Raw genomic sequence first — 26831 nt, 5'->3', positions numbered from 1 at the left:
TATGGGTAAAAGGCGCATGCGCAGTGCTTTTGTTTTCATACACATGGCTGAAAAAGCATGACGGAAACAGAGAATAAGAAGGGAGAAAGCGGATCGTTGAGTGAAACGGATGAATCAGAATTGGTTTGTAAAAATGGTGCAACTTCAGTGGTGTGGAACTGGTTTGGTGTTTGTCCGTCAAATACACACCTAAGCACTTTTTTTTTTGTAGAACATGCAAGCGGGCAGTCGTTATTGCCGTATTTGTCGGACTAAGGTGCTCGTAAATCTGGGAGTAATCTGGGTCCTAAACTCCGTCAAACGAACACTGCAGCATCACTGAGAGTTAAAAACTGTCTAAATTCTTTCATCTTTAATAAAACGATCAGCATTGCTGCTTTACCAGACGTAACTATGAAGTTTAACATCCAGGCATCCATGAAAACAGAATTTATTACATTTAACAGAGTTAGAAGTTAGCAGGAAGTTAGCAGAAGTTAGCTCGCTAGTTTTGCTAGTTACCTAAGCATGATATAGCATGTTCTGACTGAGAGATTTCTGAAAAAATTCAAACGTACAGCTCTGCTATCATTTCCAACATAAATGAAGACAGGAAACTAAACAGCAGTGACATTTGTAAGGTTACTGAAGTTGGGCTAGCTGGTATATAATGATGTGCTACGTGATCGCTAGCGACACAGCTATGTTAGCATAACATAAACAGTGAAGCTGGAGGATGAACGCTCACTTTTCCACTCGATAAAAGTTAACGTGAAGGTTCCTGATAGTTAGAGACAAATGCAATCGCATGGCAGGATGCTGTAAACGGACCAAACTTCAGTCAGGAAACAATGGTACAGAAGTGGAGGAAGCAAGAAGAAAGGATTTATTTTACCAAGTGGATCAATCATGGCCTTGCCATATTGGTCCATTTGATTGACCTTTATTATAATTATGAATTTATTTTATTTTCAGTTGCTACAAACGGGACAGACATGACTGGGGGATAGGACAGGGAGAAAGAATGAAAGAAAGAGAGGGAGAGAAAGAGAACCAAAGGGGAGAAGAGACGGTGAGAAGGGGGGGAAGAAAGAAAAAAAAACACCTGGGTCACCTGTATGGAGAAAAAAAAACAGAAGAGAAAGCAAACAACAAAGAGCAACATAATAAAAAAAAACGGCACCATCACAATAAACTAGCTAGCAGTAGATATCAATAGATACTAAATAATAAACGATATTGTGCAGCACGCAAGATAGACAGCGCACAATGTGCTTTGAGGCAGCAGCCAAGAAAGCTGTAGTCCGCGTCTGTGAATACCCGTGTGTACACCTGTGTGCATACCTGTGTGGATCAGCATGCTTGCATTCCAAAGGTTTCTCCATGTAACGATCTGCTAGGGAGTGTGGGGAGCCACAGCCCCGTCCTCCAGGGTATGAAGCAGGTATGGAGGAGATCAAACCTCCAGACATCCAGAGGCCCCCAGAACACAAGAGACCAAGGAAGACCAACAGAGGGGCAGCCGCGCCACTGTCCCAGTAAGAGCTGAGGAGAGTCCCAGATGAGGGCTCACTCAGCAGCCGCGGAGCAGAAGCCAGGGGGAGTTGCAGTGACGCGCCCGTGAGCTCCGCCGGCAGCCAGCTGTGCCTGAGTGACCGAGCCCCAGGCCGAGAGGCCGGGGGCACCCCACCTCCGAAGTGGCCCGAGCGAGCCCCAGGCTCCAGGCCCTGATAAGCGGCGGCCAAGGAGTGAGCCGGTGTGTACCCGGACGCCCATCCCCAGACACAAAGAACCACCAACGCACCGACACCTGAGGGAGTCCGCCACTGGCAGGGGAAGTGGTGGTGGGTGGAGATAGGCCTCCAAACCTTGGAGGGCCTGAGATGTCCCCAGAGAGGTGGTGTCTGATACCCAACCTGACATATAGACACGGACATACAGGCACACACAGACACAAACATCCATTCCAACCCTCATGCTCTCATATGCACTTACTCCACACTCAACCAACGTGGAGACAGACATAAAGAGACGCTGTACACACGATCACACTCCCCAAGCGTACTCTACGAACCGGGTCTAGGTACCCTTGCCCCTGGAGGGGGAAACTGCACCCAGACCCAGGTGGTGTTACCCTTTTCCCTGCGGTGGGGAGAGGCAGACCGCCCCGACTCCGCAGCAGCAGGGAGGCCCGACACTCCAGACCGCAGTCAGACAGCCAACTCCTCCTAGTCCCCCCGCTCCAGCAGGCCGCAGAGAACGGGGGTGAGAGAAGACTCCAAACCTCCCTCCACCCGCTCATTGTAGTGTTGATGCATGTGTGTTCTAAGGTGCAATTAAAACCCAGGAGGGCATGGAGCTACCTGCCAGAGAGCAGCAGGTAAGCGCATAGTCCCTCCTGCTAGCCCTCAATGTCTACGTGTATTCAAAATTGAGAGGTGGGCAACGACGCCAGGGGTGAGGTGTACACCCTGATGGTAATTTGGACTCCGTGTAGCGTGCCCACCCCCAAGATCCTATATGTATGTGTAATGAGAGTGTGAGTAATGTGAATGTCTAAGTTGTGGGATAAAATTGAGGCAGAGGCAGCCAGAAGGGGACAGAGGGGGGGGTAGCCTCCTCTGCACCCTGGTGACATACCCCTACTCCAAGGCCCTGCATGTGTGGGTGGTTGTGGTGGAGCGGGAAGAGGGAGGCAGCTGGAGATGGGGAGGGAAGGAAGGGAGGGGCAGGTGACCCCTCCCTGGGGCCAGCTCCCCCGCTGACCCCAGTAGGCACTCCCATACTCCGCGACCCGCCAGGGAAAGGGGGCCCAGGCCCAACTGCAAACTGCTGCAGACAGGCCATGCTGTTGTAACAGATGCAGCATGCAGTATGTCTTCAGAGGTAGAGTTGGGGTCATCATCGGTGATGACTCAGACCTCCTCTAGGTTATTGTTCAATTCATCCATCCATCCATCCATCCATCCATCCATCCATCTTCATCCGCTTTATCCGAGGCCGGGTCGCGGGGGCAGCAGCCTAAGCAAAGAGGCCCAGACCTCCCTCTCCCCAGCCACCTCCTCCAGCTTATCCGGGGGAATACCAAGCCGTTCCCAGGCCAGCCGAGAGATATAATCTCTCCAGCGTGTCCTGGGTCTGCCCCGGGGCCTCCTCCCGGTGGGACATGCCCAGAACACCTCACCCAGGAGGCGCCCAGGGGGCTCCTTTCGATGTGGAGCAGCAGCGGCTCTACTCTGAGCCCCTTCCGGATGGCCGAACTTCTCACCCTATCTCTAAGGGAGAGGCCAGCCACCCTTCGGAGGAAGCTCATTTCTGCTGCTTGTATCTGCGATCTCGTTCTTTCGGTCACTACCCACAGTTCGTGGCCATAGGTGAGGGTAGGGACGTAGATCGACCGGTAAATTGAGAGCTTCGCTTTTACACTCAGCTCCCTCTTCACCACGACGGACCAGTGCAGCGTCCGCATTACTGCAGCTGCAGCCCCAATCCGTCTCCCTTCTCCCATCACTCGCGAACAAGACCCCGAGATACTTGAACTCCTCCACTTGGGGCAGGAACTCATCCCCGACCCGGAGTGGGCACTCCACCCTTTTCTGGCTGAGAACCATGGCCTCAGATTTGGAGGTACTGATCCTCATTCCCGCTGCTTCACACTCGGCTGCGAACCGTTCCAGTGCGAGCTGGAGGCCCTCACCCGATGAAGCCAACAGAACCACATCATCCGCAAAAATCATATATTTTTCTTAATGTATATTTTTATATATTTTATTTATTGTTGACTCTATTTAATTTGTAAAATATGTGTACACACACACACACGTAGAAAAATATTTAGTATACACATCCAGAAATGCATATACTATTATATATTGTACATATATTTATTAGTTTCAGATGTAGCCATTCTTGTATTTTGCTTGTTTACATTATTGTATTTTGCACGACTCTGTTGCTTGTGAAGCTCGCACACAAGAATTTCACTCACATGTGCTGTACCAATGTACCTGCACATGTGATGTGACAATAAAAGTGATTTGATTTGATTTGAAAATCAGAGACGAGATTCTGAGGCCACCAAAGCGAAAGCCCTCCGCCACTTGGCTGCGCCTAGAAATCCTGTCCATAAAAATTATGAACAGAACCGGAGACAAAGGGCAGCCCTGGCGGAGCCCATCACCCACCGGGAACGAGTCCGACTTATTGCCGGCAATGCGAACCAAGCTCTTGCAACGGTTGTATAGGGATCGAATGGCCCGTAGCAATGGGGAAATGACCCGGAAATTGGCGGGTCATTCCCCTCATCCCCAGACTCTGCTTCCTCCTCGGAAGACGTGTCAGTGGGATTAAGGAGGTCCTCGAAGTATTCCTTCCACCGCCTGACAATTTTCTCAGTCGATGTCAGCAGCGCTCCGCCAGCACTACAGTGCAGGTAGAGCACCGCTTTCCCCTCCTGAGACCCCTGACGGTTTGCCAGAATCTCTTCGAGGCAGTCCGAGAGTCTTTTTCCATGGCCTCTCCGAACTCCTCCCACACCCGAGTTTTTGCTTCAGCCACTGCCCGAGCTGCATTCCGCTTGGCCTGTCGATACCTGTCGGCTGCCTCCGGAGTCCCACAGGCTAACCAAGCCCGATAGGACTCCTTCTTCAGCCTGGTGGCTCCCTTCACCTCTGGTGTCCACCATTTGGTTCGGGGATTACCACCACGGCAGGCACCAACCACCTTGCAGCCGCAGCTCAATGCAGCGGTTTCGGTAATGGAGACGCTGAGCATGGTCCATTCGGATTCAATGTCCCCAGTCTCCCTCGGAATGCTGTTGAAGCTCTGCCGGAGGTGTGCGTTGAAGATCTTGCGGACTGGGGCCTCTGCTAGACGTTCCCAGCACACCCTCACTACGCCTTTAGGTGCACCAGGTCTGTCCAGCGTCCTCCCCCGCCACCTGATCCAGCTCACCACCAGGTGGTGATCAGTTGACAGCTCAGCCCCTCTCTTTATCCGAGTGTCCAGAACATATGGTCGCAGGTCTGGTGATACGATTACAAAATCGATCATCGACCTACGGCCTAGAGCGTCCTGGTGCCACGTCCACTTATGGACACTCTTATGTTCGAACAAGGTGTTCGTTTGTTCAATTCAATTCAGTTTTATTTATATAGCACCAATTCACAACAACGGTTGCCTCAAGGTGCTTTATATTGTAAGCTAAAGATCCTACAATAATAGAAACCAATCACACAATCTCCTGTGAGCAAGCACCTGGCAACATCCATCCAGCCATCCATTTTCTTCCATGTATCCAATTTAGGAGCACAAGAAGCCTATCCCAGCTGCTATTGGCAGTCATAAGTACATCCTGGATGGGTCACCAGTCTATCACGGAGAAATAGGCAACCATTCACACTCACATTTGCATCCATGGGTAACCCATATGGAAAAGAAATAGTAAAAACTCATGAAAGTGGCCACTTTCATGAGTGGCCACTTTCATGAGTAAATCATATAAGGCTTACATGATTTACTCATGAAAGTGGCCACTTTCTCATTACTTTCATATATTGTTTTAGTAAGTATCCAAAACATACAAATTTCATTTAGCGTAATTGTCGGGCTATAAGCTTCTACTTTTGAACCCTGCGGCTTTTAGTCAGGTGCGGCTTTTCTATGGATTGTCCATGATTTTTGTCATATCGTAAGACTATTTGTTTTGTTTGTTCCGCTGTTGTACGGCACTACGTTGCCTGGCGGAAGGGCATATGATCAGACACACAGTATCGGGGTTCAAGAGTGGTGTGTTGGTCACATGTCCATTCACCAGGGAACATATTGCCGTACAAGTAGCGCGGAAAACAAACTTCAAAATAGCGCTACGCGTTCAGCGGGAAGGCGTGGATGACGAGCGCCGATAAACTTGTGAAAAGCAAGTTATGCTCAACTGCACCGGTGGAATCTGACAGCATGGAAAAGTGTGAAAACATCCACGATCACCAACGGATTTCGAAGGGCTGGACTGCTGCATGATGGAGAGGAGGACACCGCCACGGCCCTTCAGAGGGTGTTCGACTCTGACACTGACAACGAGGATTTGTTTGGTTTTGAAAGTGACAACTAAGGAAAGAAGCTGAGAGTGGATGATGAAGCCACCCTGAGCCTATTCGTTTCCGACACTGGAGAAGAGGACTTCGGTGGTTTTAGTTTGCAGGAAGAAGAGAAAGATGGTGGTGAATGACTGACTTTTCTTCTTGTTAAAGCCGTGTCACTGCACCTGAGCCTAAAAGGTAGTCCGAATCTATTTTTCTGGTGTGCTGTAGGTTATTGTTATGTACTACATTTGTTACTCATTTATGAAGCACAGTACATGTTTCGTACTTGTAATTACCGCTACTTGTACATATACCTAAAAAGTTATGCAAATATGTACCCATAACTTGTTTTTCAAAATATTAATAAAAGGGGTGTATCTCCAAACAGCCATCTCTTTCCTGACAATTCCCTTTGTGTCAGAGACATGCAGAGCGTGGAAGGACCCGTCTGAATCGGTGAATATATAATTACAAACTTTAATAACACAATTTGTTAAATATATTACGTAGATGTCTTAACAGTAGTAATAACAGTAATATTCCAACTTTTGCAGATGGATAAGAGAGCGCAGACTGTCATTAGCATCACAGTTGATTCCTTTGTCACACATTAGGTGACCATTCAAAAGGCTCTCCAACCATCCACAGCAGGTCAATGATTGCCAAACCCAGGCCCAAGTATCCTCTCTGTGATTTTGACACATGTAAACAGTATTCCAGGAATCACTGACAGAATGTATTTAAGGAACACAGTTATTTTTTACACTTTGTATTTTCCCCAACTTTATAACAAAGTTCAAATGAGGGATTTTTGAGTTTCTCATTTTGGTGCTTGTTGTTCAGCTGCCGCGCTTCATTTGCATATTGTCACCTCTTAATGATGTGAAATAAGAACCAAGATGGCGGCGCGCACAGACGCAGCGGCCCGGAGCTCCTACACTTTTGCACTTTTGGTGGTACTGTGTATTATTTCACACAGTCTGGGGTTACTTCAATACAACAGAGATGATCTACTACAACTAAGCCGTGGAGATCTTCAACTAACATCCGAGTATCTCATCCCCCCGGAGATCGTTAAGCAACCCCCGGGGCTACCCGCAACAGCAAGCCGCAGGAGGAGACATTGCGAGCGGAGGCAGAAGAGAGGCAAGCGGGGAGGCCTGTGGGCACGGCTAAAGACTAGTCCGTTTAAACCACCACTCCCGATCAAACTGGATGAAATACGACTGCAGATCGCCACTCGACGGACTTTTAATAACTGTTCGTGCATGATTTTCACTGAAACCTGGCTGGACAGCGCCATTCCCGATGCGGCTATCGATCTAGCAGGCCGCACCGCCTATCGAGCCGACAGGTCTGCGGACTCGGGTAAGAAGACTGGCGGGGGGCTGTGCATCTATATTAACAACCTTTGGTGCACGAACGTCACGGTAACGGAAAAACTGTGCAGTACAGAGGTAGAACTGTTGGTGTTAAAGTGCCGTCCATTCTATCTCCCTCGGGAATTTTCTGCCGTTTACATCTGCGCTGTTTACATTCCACCAGATGCTAATGCTAAGCTAGCGTTAGCACAATTGAGCAGCAGCATCAATAACAGCCTGGTAGCACACCCGGACAGTGTCTTTATTGCGGCTGGGGATTTTAACCACGCGGACCTGAAATCTGTACTTCACAATTTCCACCGTAATGTGAAGTGTGCTACCAGAGGAGATAGAACGTTGGACCAGGTGTACACCAACATGGCGAATGCGTACAGAGCCCAGGCTTATCCCCACCTGGGTCTGTCAGACCATCTCTCCCTTCTGCTACACCCAATATACACACAAAAGATCAAGAGCACTGGGATTACAACCAAAACCGTGAGAACATGGCCGCAGGATGCTATTCCGATGCTTCAGGACTGTTTCCACTGCACAGACTGGGATGTATTCAAGGTGCAGGACACTGACAATCGTGTCGCATTGGACAGTTACACCTCCACTGTCTTGGACTACATCTGTTTCTGTGTGGACAATGTAACAACTTGGAAACGATTCCGTGTGTTCCCTAATAATCCACCCTGGATGACACACGGAGTTCAACAACTTATTCGAACAAGGAACAACGCTTTCAAATCCGGGGACCAGGAGGCATACAGTGCTGCCAGGGCCAACCTGAGAAGAGGCATCAAGACTGCCAAGCAGCAGCACAGGAGGCGTATCGAGGCCAGGTTTGAGAACAACACAAACCCAAGGCAGGTCTGGGAGGGCATCAGGGCTATCACGGACTACAAAAGAAGAACACCATCACCCTCAGCCGACAGTTCTACTCTGGCTGAGGATCTAAATCTCTTTTATGCCCGTTTTGACAGGGAGAACACCGACCCTGTCCTGTCCCCTCTCCCCTCAACCGACCCTGCTCCGGTCCTGAGCACTCATGAGCTGAGGCGTGTGTTCCGGAGCATTAACACCAGGAAGGCGGCCGGGCCGGATGGAGTGCTGGGCCGGGTGCTAAAAGACTGTGCTGCGGACCTGGCGGACGTCTTCACCTCTATATATAACACCTCGTTGTCCTGTTCACTGGTACCATCCTGTTTCAAAGCAGCAACCATCGTTCCCATCCCAAAACAGTCAAATGTCACATGTCTGAACGATTTCAGACCTGTGGCACTCACCCCCATTCCCGCCAAATACCTGGAGAGACTGGTCATTAAACACATCAGAGCTGCTTTTCCACCATCCCTGGACTCGCACCAGTTTGCATACAGGGAGAACCGGTCAACCGAGGATGCGATCGCCACAGTGCTGCACACATTACTGAAGCACTTGGAACACAGGAACACCTATGCACGGCTCCTCTTTGTAGACTACAGCTCGGCTTTTAATACCATCCGGCCATACAAACTCCGTCCCAAACTCCACCAACTGGGACTTAACTCCTCTCTGTGCAACTGGATTGTGGACTTCCTCACTAACCGTAGACAGAGTGTCAGAGTGGGTAAGAACACCTCTTCCACCCTTGTGGTCAACACCGGTGCCCCTCAGGGGTGTGTTCTGAGCCCTCTGCTATACACTCTCTTCACCCATGACTGTATTTCCTCCTGCGCGTCCAATCTCATTGTTAAGTTTGCAGATGACACTACAGTGCTCGGACTTATATCCAACAATGATGAGACAAACTATAGGACAGAGGTGCAACAACTAGAGTCATGGTGCCACGACAATAACTTGGTCTTAAACACCAAAAAGACCAAGGAGATCATTGTAGATTTCCGGAAGAGGGGTCATAACAACCATCTGCCTCTCTTCATTGGCAGTGAGGCGGTGGAGAGGGTGAGCAGTTTTAAATTCTTGGGGGTAACTGTGACCGAGGACCTGTCCTGGGGCAACCATATCACCTCAGTTGTACGGAAGGCCCAACAGCGCCTCTACTACCTGAGGAGACTGCGGAGCGCACACATTCCCAGATCTCTGATATTGAACTTCTACAACTGTGCCATCAGCAGCGTTCTGACGTATGGATTTCTAGTGTGGTTCCCCAGCTGCACCAAGGCCGATCAGCAAGCACTCCAGCGGGTGGTGAAAGAAGCTGGCAGAATTATTGGAACAAGTCTGCCAGAGATCAGTAATATCTTCCCCACTCGCTGTCTGAGGAGGGTGCACAGTATCCTGCGGGACCAACATCACCCTGCGCGCCACCTTTTCCATCTGCTGCCCTCAGGGAGAAGGTACAGGTCTATACAGGCCAGAACATCCAGACTGGCCAACAGCCTGTATCCACAGGCTGTGAGGCTCCTGAACTCTCTGCCCCCCTCTCACGGACAATAACCATATCCAACTTCTTAATAGCAATGAACTGGTCTGCATTGGTGCATCATATCTTTATTCTCTTCCCCCTCCTGCCCCCCCCCCCCTCTTTCTTAAATAGATAACTATCATATCTGATATCATATCTCACAGTACAATAATATTGAATGGGTTGCATTGTTGTATTTTGTCATGTTTCTCAGGTCTTTGTCTGAATTTCTACGAACATTATTGCTAAGGATTGTCTTATTGCATTGGAGTCACACTGGGTTAAATATGTACACTTGGGTTTTAAGGGGTATTTATTATTTTCTTCTTTTTTTTGGGTTGTATGGAAGCCCCAAACGCAATTTCATTGTTCTTGACAATGACAATAAATAAATAAATACCTAAATACCTAAATACCTTCTACAGACAAGCAGCAACCGTCCATCTCTGCCTGTCTGTGAAACCTTCTTAGTGAATGCCATTAATGGTTTTTGTTCTTTAAAAAAATATTCACAAAGGATTTTTTTTAGATTTTTACATTACTGTTAGTATGCAGTCCAGAGTATGTTAATAAAACTGTTGTTAATACATCTGCAAACTTGTTAACATCATGTTGAATTTATAACAGAGAGTAACTTAAAATATGCTTAAGTAATTTCCACTTGATTTAATGACCGGGGCGATCGTGGCTCAAGAGTTGGGAGTTCGCCTTGTGATCGGAAGGTTGCCGGTTCGAGCCCCGGCTTGGACAGTCTCGGTCATTGTGTCCTTGGGCAAGACACTTCACCCGTTGCCTACTGGTGGTGGTCAGAGGGCCCAGTGGCGCCAGTGTCCGGCAGCCTCGCCTCTGTCAGTGCGCCCCAGGGTGGCTGTGGCTACAATGTAGCTTGCCATCACCAGTGTGTGAATGTGTGTGTGAATGGGTCGATGACTGGATATGTAAAGCGCTTTGGGGTCCTTAGGGACTAGTTTCTAGTGTCTAGTTTATGTCAAGAAACAGTTTTAAACACAAAGCTGCGTTCATGAAAACTCCGACATCAGATATCAGTCTTTTTTAAAAATTCTGGGATAACTGTGAGAGCTTTATGCTTGAAAAAGTTGAAGGTTTTAACAGAAACAACAAAAGCTGAATATCAAGTTGTTTCCTGTCTTATTGTGAAAGTCTTTGTCTTATGTTAGTGTGTACAGCTTAGCTCCCCCGTCTCGTTAGCCCTGATCTCCCCCAGCTGTGTCTCCCTTCTGTTACCCATTCCCTGATTACCACCCTGTGTTGTCCTCAACCCAGTGTTGTGTTGTACCCTCAGATCCTGACTGTGTGTTCCAGTTAGTGTTTTCATGTTTGATTTCTGTTTTGTTGGTGCCAGCAATAAAGCTGTGGTTTTCAGTTATATTTCCGTCTGAGAGTCCTGCACTTGGATCCACATCTCCACCTGCCCGCACACAGAGCCCTGACACATAGGAGTTTAAAGAAATAAATGAAAATATGAAGTTGCAACCTACTACACTTCTGCTATATTTTTTTTGTATTTAACAAAATAAAAATGCAGACATAAGTGTACACATTAGGTTTTTTTTTTCAAGTTTATTTATTTATATAGCACTTTTAAAAACAACAGCTGTTGACCAAGGTACTGTACAATAAAATAGTAAAATCAGAAGACATACCAGATAAAATAAAATATAGATTAAGAGAAAATAGAATCATGGAAAGAACAATAGTAAAAGACTCATATTGATTTAAAGGCCAGAGAATAAAAGTTGGCCTTTAGACAGGTTTTAAAAGTATCCAGTGTTGGGGAGGTCCTGATATGCAGGGGCAGCGTGTTCCATAATTTAGGTGCAGTCACAACAAATGCCCGGTCTCCTCTGTGTTGTAATCTGGACCTTGGGAAAACCAAAAACATTTGGTCCGCAGACCTCAAGGATCTTGGGGGAGAATACCAGGGCCCTATTTCAGGAAGCCGGTTTAGTGCAAACTCTGAGTAAGTATACCCTGAGTCAACGAAAACTCTGGGTTTTCAGTTTCACAAAGCGAGTTTAGATTAATTCTGAGTGAGTTACTATGACGACACACTCCGTGAAGCTAACCTGCCCCCTAGCAGGTTTACTTCAACTAACCCTAACTTTCTCCGCCTCTTTGTCGGAAACCTGACTGTAGGAAGTGTCAGACATGGCGTGCCCCTTCCTTGAAGAGCCAGTAGATGTTGAAGCCCAAATTCTCCGCAGAGCTCTCCGCTGGGAGAGAGTGATTAGAGCGCGTTTGGACATTTTATCATTTCCTGATGATTTTCTGTGTGAACGTTATCGTTTTTCAGCACAATCTATAATTTATTTGAATAACATCCTCAGGCCTAATATTGCTCATGTGACACATCGCGGACATTCTCTCAGTTCTGTACATATTATTTGTATTGCACTTCGGTTTTTTTGCAAACGGGAGCTTTCTGTATAATATTGGTGACGCTGAGCAAGTTTCCAAGGCTACCGTCTGTCGGGCAGTCAGGAATGTTACAGTTGCACTGAAACGTCTCCTGTACTTGTTTGTGGTGTTCCCCGGTCATAGACCCACAAGATTTATCAAAGAGGGATTCCACAAAATTGCAGGTATCAGGATGAACAAAACTTAATTCATGATGTGGTGATACTTGAACTACTACTTAAATTTTACATTTATTCTCACGGTTCCCAGGCGTGATTGGCTGTATAGATGGCACTCACATTCCAATCATTGCTCCTTCAGTAAATGAAGGAGACTATGTGAACAGGAAGTCTTTCCACAGCATTAATGTACAGGTACATATTTCCCTGTAGCATTTCAAACTAACAAATTATTTCATTATAGTAATGGATGCTAATTTGTGTTCTCTGCACTGTGAAGATCAACATTATCACAAATGTGGAAGCCAACTGCTCAGCCTCTGTGAGTGGTGGTGGTGGAGGACCTCCACCTGTTTTTCGGGCCTCTGCTTTTTTTCTAGTGGCTATAACGGGTCGCATTTGAGCATACAGAGTAAGCAAATATGTACTTGTAATGTGCTCAGATAATTTCAATAAGTGCTTACAGAGGGGAAATTAATGTAGCCTCTAACTGCAATTGATTTACATCGGACAAACAGACCAAGCACTATGGCTCATAATACAATTACACCTTACCTGTTTGGACTATATTTTTATATTTCATTTTTACTTGCTGCCAGGAACGTTTGGGGCCTGTTGGGTTGCACCTGCGCTCACATCACATCACAAAATAAAATGTATGAAATAAAAAATAAAATAAAAAATAATAAAATAACGTGTTAAATGGGTGGAAATCCCTAGATCAATGTTTAAATTAACACTCACACATTGACTCTGTCGGCTATGTTTTGCCATGCATGCTCCCTTTCTTTTGCAGCTGAGGCTGTGTTACTTTTTTTCCGCAAAATTTGCATGTTATCGCCCAGCCCCGTGACATCACGCTCCAAAGCCCTATACTGCCATCAGAATTTCGGCCTCAAGCGCTGTAAAATACTTTGACCGCGCCTTCTTTCCCTCCGTCTCCATGGTGACTCACTTAATCTGTGCTCCACTAATCAGGGCTTTATGTATCCTTGTGCGTGCGCTTAACTTGGGGTTAAAGCAACTCCACGTTGATTGAACTAATTGTTATCAGCCTTTCTGAAACCGAATATTCCGAGTTGGACAGTTCGGGGTTACTTAACCCCGTGTATCATTTTTAACTCTGAGTTTTCTAAACCGGCTTCCTGAAATAGGGCCCAGGTTAGGAGATCAGGGCCCTATTTCAGGAAGCCGGTTTAGTGCAAACTCTGAGTAAGTATACCCTGAGTTAACGGAAACTCTGGGTTTTCGGTTTCACAAAGCGAGTTTAGATTAATTCTGAGTGAGTTACTATGACGACACACTCCGTGAAGCTAACCTGCCCCCTAGCAGGTTTACTTCAACTAACCCTGACCTTCTCCGCCTCTTTGTCAGAAACCTGACTGTAGGAAGTGTCAGACATGGCGTGTCCCTTGCTTGAAGAGCCAGTAGATGTTGAAGCCCAAATTCTCCGCAGAGCTCTCCGCCGGGAGAGAGTGATTAGAGCGTGTTTGGACATTTTATCATTTCCTGATGATTTTTTGTGTGAATGTCATCGTTTTTCAGCACAATCTATAATTTATTTGAATAACATCCTCAGGCCTAATATTGCTCATGTGACACATCGCGGACATTCTCTCAGTTCTGTACATATTATTTGTATTGCACTTCGGTTTGTTGCAAACGGGAGCTTTCTGTATAATATTGGTGACGCTGAGCACGTTTCCAAGGCTACCGTCTGTCGGGCAGTCAGGAATGTTACAGTTACACTGAAACGTCTCCTGTACTCGTCTGTGGTGTTCCCTGGTCATAGACCCACAAGATTTATCAAAGAGGGATTCCACAAAATTGCAGGTATCAGGATGAACAAAACTTAATTCATGATGATACTTGAACTACTACTTGAACTACTACTTAAATTTTACATTTATTTTCACGGTTCCCAGGCGTGATTGGCTGTATAGATGGCACTCACATTCCAATCATTTCTCCTTCAGTAAAGGAAGGAGACTATGTGAACAGGAAGTCTTTCCACAGCATTAATGTACAGGTACATAGTTCCCTGTAGCATTTCAAACTAACAAATAATTCCATTATAGTAATGGATGCTAATTTGTGTTCTCTGCACTGTGAAGATCATATGTGATGCTGCCAACATTATCACAAATGTGGAAGCCAAGTGGCCAGGCTCTGTGAGTGGTGGTGGTGGAGGACCTCCACCTGTTTTTCGGGCCTCCGCTTTTTTTCTGTTGGCTATAACGGGTCACATTCGAGCATACAGAGTAAGCAAATATGTACTTGTAATGTGCTCAGATAATTTCAATAAGTGCTTACAGAGGGGAAATTAATGTAGCCTCTAACTGCAATTGATTTACATCGGACAAACAGACCAAGCACTATGGCCCATGATACAATTACACCTTACCTGTTTGGACTATATTTTTATATTTCATTTTTACTTGCTGCCAGGAACGTTTGGGGCCTGTTGGGTTGCACCTGCGCTCACGTCACATCACAAAATAAAATGTATAAAATATAAAATAAAATAAAATAACGTGTTAAATGGGTGGAAATCCCTAGATCAATGTTTAAATTAACACTCACGCATTGACTCTGTCGGCTATGTTTTGCCATGCATGCTCCCTTTCTTTTGCAGCTGAGGCTGTGTTACTTTTTGTCCGCAAAATTTGCATGTTATCGGCATATACTGCCATCAGAATTTCGGCCTCAAGTGCTGTAAAATACATTGACCGCGCCTTCTTTCCCTCCATCTCCATGGTGACTCGCTTAATCTGTGCTCCACTAATCAGGGCTTTATGTATCCTCGTGCGCGCGTTTAACTTGAACTAATTGTTATCAGCCTTTCTGAAACCGAATATTCCGAGTTGGACAGTTCGGGGTTACTCAACCCTGAGTATCGTTTTTCACTCTGAGTTTTCTAAACCGTCTTCCTGAAATAGGGCCCAGCAAGATATATAGGAGCTAGTCCATGTAACACCCGGACAACAAGTCCAGGTGTTTAACACTAAAGTTCCATTTAACACTAAAAACAAGTATTAAAATCTTAAAATCAATTCGAAAGCTGACTGGCAGCCAATGTAATTATGCAAGTATGGAAGACATGATATCCCACTTGCACGTGCCAGTTAGGAGCTGTGCTGCAGCAATTTGGACTAGCTGCAGTCGGCCAATTAATGTAGAAGTAATACCGCAATAAAGGCTATTACAGAACTTGAGGTTAAAAGTTAAAAGGTCATTAAAACCTTTAAAAAAATAAAAAATAAAAAAAAAGCAGTTTCAGTGCTGTGGTGCATTTTTAAACCAGACTGGAATACTTCGCCAATGTCATGTTGATTTAAAAAGGTCTGGAGCTGTAGAAGGACAATTTTCTCCAGAACTTTTGACAAAAAGGCAATTTAGAGATTGTCTGTAATTTGATACGACTGTTGCGTCCAGATTCTGCTTTTTTGGGATGAGTTCCACCACAGCATGTTTAAAATCAGAGGGGACGGACCCAGACTGAAGACTGCTATTAACAATGGAAAGCAAACATATACCAACAGAATCAAAAACTTCTTTCAGTAAGCTAGGTGGAATGATATCCATAGTACAATTTGAAGGCTTCAAGTTACTGACTACTTCATCAAGTAATGAAAGAGACACTGGCTCGAAGTAATCAAAAATGGCTGAAGTTGGAGTATAAACACATGGGTCATAAATGGGAGGGATAATGGGAGACCTAATGTCTACAATTTTGAAGAATTTCATTAGATTCTCGCATGTTATGTTCGCTGCTATATGAGAATCACTAGTGGGAAGATTAAGAAATGAATTTATAATACCAAATAAAATATGAGGTTTATGATAGTTGTTAGACACAACCTTAGAAAAACACTTTGTTTTTGCTGCTCTTACTGCTTTCTGGCAACTTGACAAGGATTCTCGAAGTGCCTCAAACAAAACTTTGAGTCGGTCCTTTTTCCACTTTCATTCCGCTTTTCTACATGCCTGTCTGTATTTTCTGGTATCATTATTCAACCACGTTGGGTTTTTGGTTTTAGGTACCATAGTATTTCCTAACAAGCTGAGTTAAATTGGGAAAGTAGGCTATCAGTGGTCAAGTAAGTGGGCCACTTAGCAGGTAATGCATGATTTAGATTTTTATAGAAGCAGGCGAAGTGATCTGCTGTATTTGAATTGATCATACGAGATCGGAGTTTGGGCATTGCTGATCTACTTGACTGACCTGAAGAGGAAACTCAAATAGTCAGTGTTGGGAAGGTTACTTTTAAAATGTATTCCACTACAGATTACAGAATACATGCCCCAAAATGTATTTTGTAACGTATTCCGTTACATTACTCAATGAGAGTAACGTATTCTGAATACTTTGGATTACTTAATATATTATCATGCTTTTTTACAACTACATGAATGTACTATTGCTGTGTGATTTATTACTTTTACTGAACATTATTCACCATACCAATAGCAACTAGATTTTTAAATCTTAATATAAAATGAGTAACAGTAGGGTGGACAATAGGTAAGGCTGCACTTTTTGCAGCGATCTTATATAGAAAACTATCCGCGGCTTCGAACCGTAAAGGCATAAAACCGTAAAGAGACCTCTGGCTAATACGTCGGGTTCTGTGTCGGCTTCCATCTCCGTTTCTGGTCAGTGACATCTCTTACTTTTCGACTCTTTTTCTCCCTCCCTGGTGCTCACAGACACATAACGGGTATGGCAGTCCATTCTCCCTGCAGCACGGACTACACTGCCCATGAGGCTACATTCTTTAGGGCTATGCCTGTAACACTCTGCCTATTGCCTTCATATTAAATCATTTTTGTGAATAATTTTTAAAAATATTTCTTCACGTCATTATGCGGGCTGCAAGTAGAAGTGACATGGACCGCGAGATTGAGACACAGACATGAGAGCCTCTTAATATGTGTTTTGTTTGGGTTTCCACCTACGTGGAGACCAAAAATATAGAGTTCATAGCCTCATGAAACAGGGAAATACCGCCGTGTAATCCATTCATTTCAACAAAGTAACTGTATTCTGAATACCACCTTTTAAAACGGTAACTGTAATGGAATACAGTTACTCATATTTTGTATTTTAAATACGTAACGACGGTACATGTATTCCCTTACTCCCCAACGCTGCAAATAGTACAGGCATATGGTCCGAAAAATTTATGTTACAAATTTCAAAAGTCAGAGAGTGACAGGCCGCAAGAAGGTACAAGTTTCAGGGTATGACCGCGTTTATGCAATGGGCCTGAACAAGATTAAAAGAGTCTAAGATTTAAAAAATCATCAGTCAGCAGAGCAGCGAAGCAAACATGAATATTAAAATCCCTTGTGATTAAAACACTGTCATACTTTGGTAAAATTCCTGCCAAGAATTCAAAAAATCTTGTATAAAGTTCTTATTATATTTATGAGGTTGATACACCAGTGCACATAGCACCAGTGTTCGCAGGTGCAATTCAAATAGCTGCAGTTCAAGCGTCAGCTGTTAAGTGTCGACAGTTAAAGCAGTTTTTATAAACAGTGGCTAATCCTCTGCCTCGACCGGTCATTCGGGGTGAGTTGAGGTAGTTGCAGTCTGGGGTGACAAGTTCAGAAAATGGACTCAACTCACACAAGTTCAGCCAAGTTTCAGTCACCAAGAGAAAATCCAAGTTACGAGAGATGAAAAAATGAAGGTTTTATTGGCTAGCGACCTAGGGTTAACCAGGGCCAGTTTAGCTAGCACATGATTCCCTGCCAGCTGAGATGATCGACATAGGTTTTGATAATCCACTCCACCCCTGCAAAACGTGGGGACCGATGCCGTAGGCACTGGATATTAAGATGTGGAATCACTGGTATGATCCAACGGGGAGTTGATTCCAGGGAACGCCAGGAAATAAACCGCTTGTTGTCCAGGGCAAGGTTCTTGAGCTGGGAATGTAGCCGTTCATGTCGCCACACAATTTTTGAGCTTGACCAGTATTCCAGACCATTTCCTTCGGTGGGGTGGTGAAGCACTTTAGGAGGCCGGCTGCGAAGCCAGCGGAGGCGACGAAGCACTTTCAGGAGGCCGGCCACAGAGCCAGCGGTGGTGACGAAGCACTTCAGGAGGCAAGCCGTGGAGCCAGCGGTGGCGATTGGGCAAGTCCTGGAAGGTGGCCGCCAACGCCAAACCAGAGGTAGACGAGGTTCAGCAGGCTCAAAAGACCCAGGATCGTGACAGGCGCCATCTTTCTTGAGTCAAAGCACAATGCTGAGTTTTTTTTTTTAATAAATAACTCTCTCACTGAACTAACACAGCCAATCCCTCAACATACTTGTACTCTCTGCTCATGTTGCCTTCATATTAAATTTTTTTTTGCTTTTTAAAGAACTTATTTTAACATTGCACTAAACAAAAGACAAAAAAGGGCCAAATTGCATTATATTTCTTCACGTCAAGTAGGGGTAACGTGGGCCACAAATGGCCCCGGGCCACAAGTTTGAGACCCCTGTTTTAAAGTAAAGAGCCGACAATAATACTGAAAAAATCATGTGTAGCTAACTATCCAAGTCCAATTTATTTGAAGAAACCGCCATCTCTTGGTGACACTCAATTAAGTAAAAGTGTTGTGTTTATAGTGGAAAGTAGCTACGCCCCAAAGAAAGGAGGGTGGTCTCCCAGCCGGCTGACCTCAGTTTTGAGTGGCTGTATCTGTAAGTGGACAAGGATGGATGGATGGATGTTGTCAAATTTTTTTGCAATCAAGGGACAAGTTATATTTGACATTATAAAAATACTGAAAACATGTTTCATTATTTCCAAGAAAGCACTTCCTGCTTTTCTCCAAAGGATTAGGGGCTAGTGTAGGGGTTTTCGGTGCTGATAACTTGAACCTGACAGAATTAAAAATCCATTATCATTATTATTATTATTATTATTATTTCAACTAACATCTAAAAACCACAATTTTTCTCATTGCATGTGGTGAAGTTATTCGTTGTGTAAGGACAAGTTTAGTCTTTACTCTTGATATATTTTAAACTGGCATGTTACAAAATTCATATGTGAGTAACATTAAATACCTGTAACCACTAACAGCAGTCAGGCAAACAGTACCCATGTTTAATTTCCCGGAGAGGCTGTGCTTGTGTCTGATAAAAAAAAAAAGAAAAGAAAAAAAAAACAGAGATGTCACATAAACTACACTCATCGATTACATATAAACATAAAAAAAAAACCATCCACATCACCCTCTATATAACCAAGCTGACACTAAGCAGAGAGCTTTTGGAACTAATGGAGTTCAGTGAGAGGTTTTTCCAAGATGTTTCCCCTGGGAGGAAGACAGCCGACAACAGTCCATCATTAATCACAGAGCAGGCCTGGGAATTTAGAGTAAAAGACAGTGTTTCTTAATAATCTAGTGCATTAACAGAATCGTTTACTTAAATCAATGGTTGCATTTTTGAAAGCCATATGGACTGTAACACACACACATATACATATACACACATATATACACACATATACATATATATACACACACACACATATATATATATATATATATATATATATATATATATATCTGTCATATATAAAAAAAAAACACCCAGCACGCCCCTGCGGGCGGTTTATCCTTCAAGCTCGGGTCCTCTACCAGAGGCCTGGGAGCTTGAGGGTCCTGCGCAGTATCTTAGCTGTTCCCAGGACTGCGCTCTTCTGGACAGAGATCTCCGATGTTGTTCCCGGGATCTGCTGGAGCCACTCGCCTAGCTTGGGAGTCACCGCACCTAGTGCTCCAATTACCACGGGGACCACCGTTACCTTCACCCTCCACATCCTCTCGAGCTCTTCTCTGAGCCCTTGGTATTTCTCCAGCTTCTCGTGTTCCTTCTTCCTGATATTGCTGTCATTCGGAACCGCTACATCGATCACTACGGCCGTCTTCTTCTGTTTGTCTACCACCACTATGTCCGGTTGGTTAGCCACCACCATTTTGTCCGTCTGTATCTGGAAGTCCCACAGGATCTTAGCTCGGTCATTCTCCACCACCCTTGGGGGCATCTCCCATTTTGACCTCGGGACTTCCAGGTTATACTCGGCACAGATGTTCCTGTACACTATGCCGGCCACTTGGTTATGGCGTTCCATGTATGCCTTGCCTGCTAGCATCTTGCACCCTGCTGTTATGTGCTGGATTGTCTCTGGGGCATCTTTACACAGCCTGCACCTGGGGTCTTGCCTGGTGTGATAGACCCCAGCCTCTATGGATCTTGTGCTCAGAGCTTGTTCTTGTGCTGCCATGATTAGTGCCTCTGTGCTGTCTTTCAGTCCAGCTTTGTCCAGCCACTGGTAGGATTTCTGGATATCAGCCACCTCCTCTATCTGCCGGTGGTACATACCGTGCAGGGGCCTGTCCTTCCATGATGGTTCCTCGTCTCCCTCCTCTTTCTTGGGTTTCTGCTGCCTGAGGTATTCACTGAGCACTCGGTCAGTTGGGGCCATCTTCCCAATGTATTCTTGGATGTTCGTTGTCTCATCCTGGACTGTGGTGCTGACACTCACCAGTCCCCGGCCCCCTTCCTTCCGCTTAGCGTACAGCCTCAGGGTGCTGGACTTGGGGTGAAACCCTCCATGCATGGTAAGGAGCTTTCTTGTCTTTATGTCAGTGGCTTCTATCTCCTCCTTTGGCCAGCCTATTACCCCAGCAGGGTACCTGATCACGGGCAGGGCGTACGTGTTGATGGCCCGGATCTTGTTCTTACCATTCAGCTGACTCCTCAGGACTTGCCTGACCCTCTGCAGGTACTTGGTGGTTGCAGCCTTTCTAGCAGCCTCTTCATGGTTCCCATTCACCTGCGGGATCCCCAAGTACTTGTAACTGTCCTCTATGTCTGCAATGTTTCCTTCTGGTAGTTCAATCCCCTCAGTTCTGACTACCTTCCCTCTCTTTGTTACCATCCGACTACACTTCTCCAGTCCGAACGACATTCCAATGTCATTGCTGTATAGCCTGGTAGTGTGGATCAGTGAATCGATGTCTCGTTCACTCTTGGCATACAGCTTGATGTCATCCATGTACAGGAGGTGGCTGACAACTGCTCCGTTCCGTAGTTGGTATCCGTAGCCAGTCTTGTTAATGATCTCACTGAGGGGGTTCAGGCCTATGCAGAACAGCAGTGGGGACAGAGCATCTCCTTGGTAGATCCCGCACTTGATGGTGCTATGGGCTTGGAGTTGGCCTCTAGTGTTGTACGCCACATCCCCATTGAGTTCCTGATGAAGGCTCTTAGGGTCCCATTGATCTTGTACAATTCTAGGCATTCCAGTATCCAGCTGTGGGGCATTGAGTCATAGGCCTTCTTGTAATCAATCCAGGCAGTGCACAGGTTGGTCAGTCTGGTCTTGCAGTCTCGGCTGACTGTTCTGTCTACCAGTAGCTGGTGTTTTGCGCCTCTGGTATTCTTGCCAATCCCTTTCTGTGTCCCGCTCATGTATTGACCCATGTGCCTGTTCATCTTAGCCGATATGATGCCTGACAGGAGCTTCCATGTAGTACTGAGGCAGGTTATTGGTCGGTAGTTGGAGGGGACCGGTCCCTTCTTGGGGTCCTTGGGGATCAGGACCGTCCGACCTTCGGTTAGCCATTCCGGGTGTCTCTCGTTAACTAGCAGCTGGTTCATTTGTGCTGCCAGACGCTCGTGGAGTGCAGTCAGCTTCTTTAGCCAGTAGGCGTGAACCAGTAGGTACATATATATATATATATATATATATATATATATATATATATATACACACACATATAAATATAAACAGTAAAGGTTTGGAATGTTTTCTTCTTTTAGTAAATAAAACACGAATGCTGTTTTCCAGTCAGACTTACATTAAGAAGGTTGCACTGCTTAACAATGTATTTGTTGCAGATGTTCAAACAAATATGGACTTTTCAGGTTTCTCTGGAAAGGTTTAGTGAGCCTCAAACCGACCCGCTGCCAAACAACCAGGAGTTTAGAAATGCAACCAAGCCCTTCAGTGAGCACAAAGACTGTTATGGGTGGGTTTGAAGGACAGCTGAGAGTAATGTGAAGACAAATCCTTCAATCTGTCTTAATGTTTTTTTTAATAAGCCTGTATTATGGATGTTTGTTGACCATTGAATCTGCATGGATAGATGGTGATACTTTGTGATCCTTAAATTAATATTTTGGCTTTAATCAGTAACGAAAAGCATCTATAGGTGGTACCTTTGCCTTTTCATTCTTTTTATCCAGGTTCGCTATCATGCCCTTAGGAAGTGTGTGTTAATTATTACATCTACCTGGTTTTTATGGCTCAGCAGTAAAATCATCCCAGTGCTCAGAGAAACTGCAAAAAAGGCTAGTACTACATCTCAGAGTCTACAAGCCTCAGTTAGCAGATTAAATGTTAAAGTTCATCAGAGTACAATCAGAAAAGTCTGAAAAGAATTGCCTTAAGGAAGCCGCTTCTTTCTAAAAGTTCCTTTGGACAAATGAGACCAAAGTAAGATGTCTGGCTATAATAGACAGTCCCACGTTTGTTAATAAACAAACAAATACAGCATATGAGAACAAATACCTCATAACAACTGCCAAGCACGGTGGTGGAGGAGTGATGACGTGGGCTTTTTTTTTTTTTTTTACAGCCACAGGACCTGAACACCTTGGAGTCATGGAGTCAATCACAAAATCCTCTGTAGACCAATAAATCAAAGGTGAGACCATCTGTTCAACAGCTACAGCTTAGACAAGTCTGGCTCATGCAACAGGACAATGATTCTGAATGAGTGAAAAAGAAAAAAGTCAACATCAAGACCTTAAAAGAGCTGTACAGAGCCCAGAGCAGTACAAACACAGTGGCAAGCCTGGTTCACTTACTTGTTTTTAATATTTTCTTTTTGAAGGTTTGATATTTTAGAGGAGAATTCTATGGAGACAAGCTCATTTTTAGACCCAGCCTTAAATGGCCATTCGAGAAAATGCAGTTTGTAGTACAAACACTTTATATTTCAGCTCTGGAATTTGGCGCCTGTATTGGCCAGTTCTATTTTTAAACCTGCATATTTGTTGTCAGTTGGCTGCCTGTTTAGTGACAAGTGACAGGGAGTGGTTGCTATGGTTACCTGCAGTTTAAAATAGTTTCACCATTGATTCTTAGTGGCTATGTGTAACATGTCCACATATATTATTTCTTAACTAATATCATATGAATAACACATGAAGGCCAAATCTCTAAAAATACACACAAACACACTCACATATAATTCACATGCAATGAAATGCACATATTAATTTAACACATATTTACTGACATGTGCACACTCAAATATGCCGTACATACACAATTACACCACTGACATGTCACATTTTTCATAGGTGGGGAGCAGTGTGTGAGAGGCTTGCTGAGAAATGGCACACATCCCAGCCTGATCACACACTGGTGGGGCTATGTGCACCTATTTTCTGCTCCACTGTGATTTGTAAATTATTAATACAGTACTGTGGGAGGCTGTGCAATTTATTTTGACTGCTGCTGAAATTACATGTTTGACAGTGACAAATCTGAATGTGTTGTGGAGGGATGGATGTGGGTCGCCGGCTTGGTGTTAGTTTAACTGGGGGGTGTTTTGTGTGTGATTACATATAAACACTTTACTCGTGCCATTTTTTTTCTCCTTACCTGTCCATATCTTATTTACCAAGTAATTTAAACGTGTTCACATGTGCATTAACATACATGAGCACATTTATCTCCTGGTTAAGAAGTCAAACAAGGGAAATCGCTCTCAATCTGTGCTTGTCTGAGGCTCACATGCACACTCCACCACCAATTCCACATCCCAACTTTTACACACATGTGCTTAAAGAGAAAGACTTTAATTGTAGCATTTCTTCTCTAATATTTCCCTAGAGCCAGTGTAATTTTTCAGACTCAGGGGAAAGCATACATTGTATTTCAACGTTAATAACTTGCAGCTGATGGATTTTCAATAAATAATTGCCCTTGTTACCTTGATTACTTCTGCATGAATTGCATCCACAGTATGATGTGCAGCCAAAGCAAACACAACAAAATACCTCAAGCAGAGAAAGCTTGATTCTAATGGAGTCAAAGTGCTATTCAATAATCAATTAATCATTAATAAAAACAGAGAGTAGAAGTGGGACTAATGTATCACCTTGCTAATGAAAATCACTTTATTTAGTTCAAATTTGTAGCCGCTTCATTCAGTTTTTCCTTAGACTTAGCATCCAGCAGGTCACTAATGAATTATTAAGAGCTTTGCTGCATTTTAGCCACATGTTAACAAGCATATTTTCAGATATTAGAAGATTTTACCTTTTTAATCGTCTTGTCTTGTATTGTATTCAATTTGTCCATTTCTTCTCATATAAGGTTTTCATTTGGGTATTTCAAAAGCTACGCTTTTACTGTATTTTATTTTAAGTGAGTCATCTAATAAATAAGGCTTGAATTTCGTATTGTTACTCACATATGAATTCGTATTTCCCCATAGTTTTCGTCAACGACCATTTTTGTTTGTTTTTTGGACAAAAACAACCACTGTGGGTTGCCAGCTCTTCTAAAAAAGCTTGCTAGCATTTGCGCCATCTTCTCCTCTGCATAGGGTCAATTCTGTATTTAAATTCTGTTATGGTGGCAGTCAAAATGCTAATGTTGCAGAGTCCAGAAATCAATGGGTGAAGTTAAAGTGGATTTTTCCATCTTTTATATAAAATGTTTTCTTAAAAGCTCGGGCAACACTCTGCAAACTTAAATAACTACATGCAATGTGTGAGATCACACTCACCTACGTGACACCTTTGTTAGATAAGCTTTCAAAAAGTAACAACACCTTCATCCCCAACACCTTACTTTAAAAATGTAATACTTCCATGTATTCAGCTGGGTCTGACGGTTCCTAAGTCAGAAATAAATTCAACAGGAGAACAAGAGACTAATCTTGTTAACAAGGTAATAGAAACCTGCTTCAGGGGAAATCTGGATTGTAGCCGAATATGAATAAATTGTGTGAATGAAGGTGATGGGGAAGGGAAAATTAGAATCATAATGAGCAGTTCTTTGCTGAGAGAACAAAATATATTTATAGAGAAGACACACTTTATTAATAATTCTAAAGATGAATTAATGGCTGGTCAATATGTCATTTTGCAGAGCTTTTGAATTAAACTTGCTTATTGTACCATGCAGTAATTTGAGCCTGTGCTTGTGTTTTATTGTGACAACCAGATCACTCCCAAGCAGTGTGCGGAATGCCGCAAATACAAATTGATAGTTGTATGAAGCCACGAGTTAAGTGATCCTCCACTGGGACACACCTGAGTGTAAGGCAATTTCATGGTTATTGGTTTTTCCTCTGGCTGTGTCTTCCACCTTGATTTGGTCCTTGAACTCTCCCATAGACCAACCTGTGGTAAGCTGGATGTTTCTTGATGCACAGAGCAGCTTTCCCAGAGGCTCCCATACAACACTGCTTCCCAGATGGTGTAGTTCATTAAAAAAATAAAAAAATAAATCAGGGACCAACTTGGGTGAATTTAAAAAGGAGTAACAGAATATATTAAATCCACCACTCCATGTAAAGGAATAAGCTGTATCGCCAAGCTTCCTCCCACACTATTCAGAGATCAAAGAGAAGCAGCGAGAGCTGAGATTCCCTTTGTGGATATTAGTAGTAAAAAAAAAGAGAAGAAAGAAATATGTTCTAATTTAACAGGCTGCAGGGATGAGATAGGCATTGCCATCCTTTGGCAGCTCATCAAAACAAAATCACAATCTGCTGCATTGCCACTTCCTAAGGTCATACCAGTGTACTGTAGATAGCACACAGGCATCAAAATCTATGGAATGACATTTATGTCATAAGTATGCACAAGCAAAAACATAATCTGAGCAACTTAGTTTATTTCACAGGCTTAATTAAATTCCTTGCACGTAAATTTAACAACCCGTGCGCGTAGAAGTCACACTCGAGTGTCAGCTCTCGCAGGTAGCTCTCTGCGAACATTAATGCACAGTTGTTATGAGTTTTTTGTTTGTTTGTTTTCTAAATCCTAGAAGTTACGTAATACCGTATAACAGGTTAAAGGGACAGCAGTGCAGAGGGTTCACAACTTGCCTTAGAACAGACCTTCCCAAAGTGTGGGGCCGGCCCCCTAGGGGGGGCGCAGAACCATTGCAGGGGGGGCGCGGTGTGAAAAAACAAACAAACACAAACACAAACGCAAAGCAGGAGATGAAGCATTGCTGAATATGTTTACAAAACAACTTCATTTTAAGCCAAAGACTAGAAAATATAATGAAGCATGTCTTCCCTTTGGTTTCACCTGCGCAAGTGCCAAGGTAGGTCTCCCCTGCAGAATTGGTTTT

This window comes from Rhamphochromis longiceps, linkage group LG15 (genome assembly GCF_057381845.1).
Source record: "Rhamphochromis longiceps isolate RC_006_pf linkage group LG15, R_longiceps_female_GT1.1, whole genome shotgun sequence".
Taxonomy (NCBI): Eukaryota; Metazoa; Chordata; class Actinopteri; order Cichliformes; family Cichlidae; genus Rhamphochromis; species Rhamphochromis longiceps.
This window is presented reverse-complemented; position numbering follows the sequence as displayed.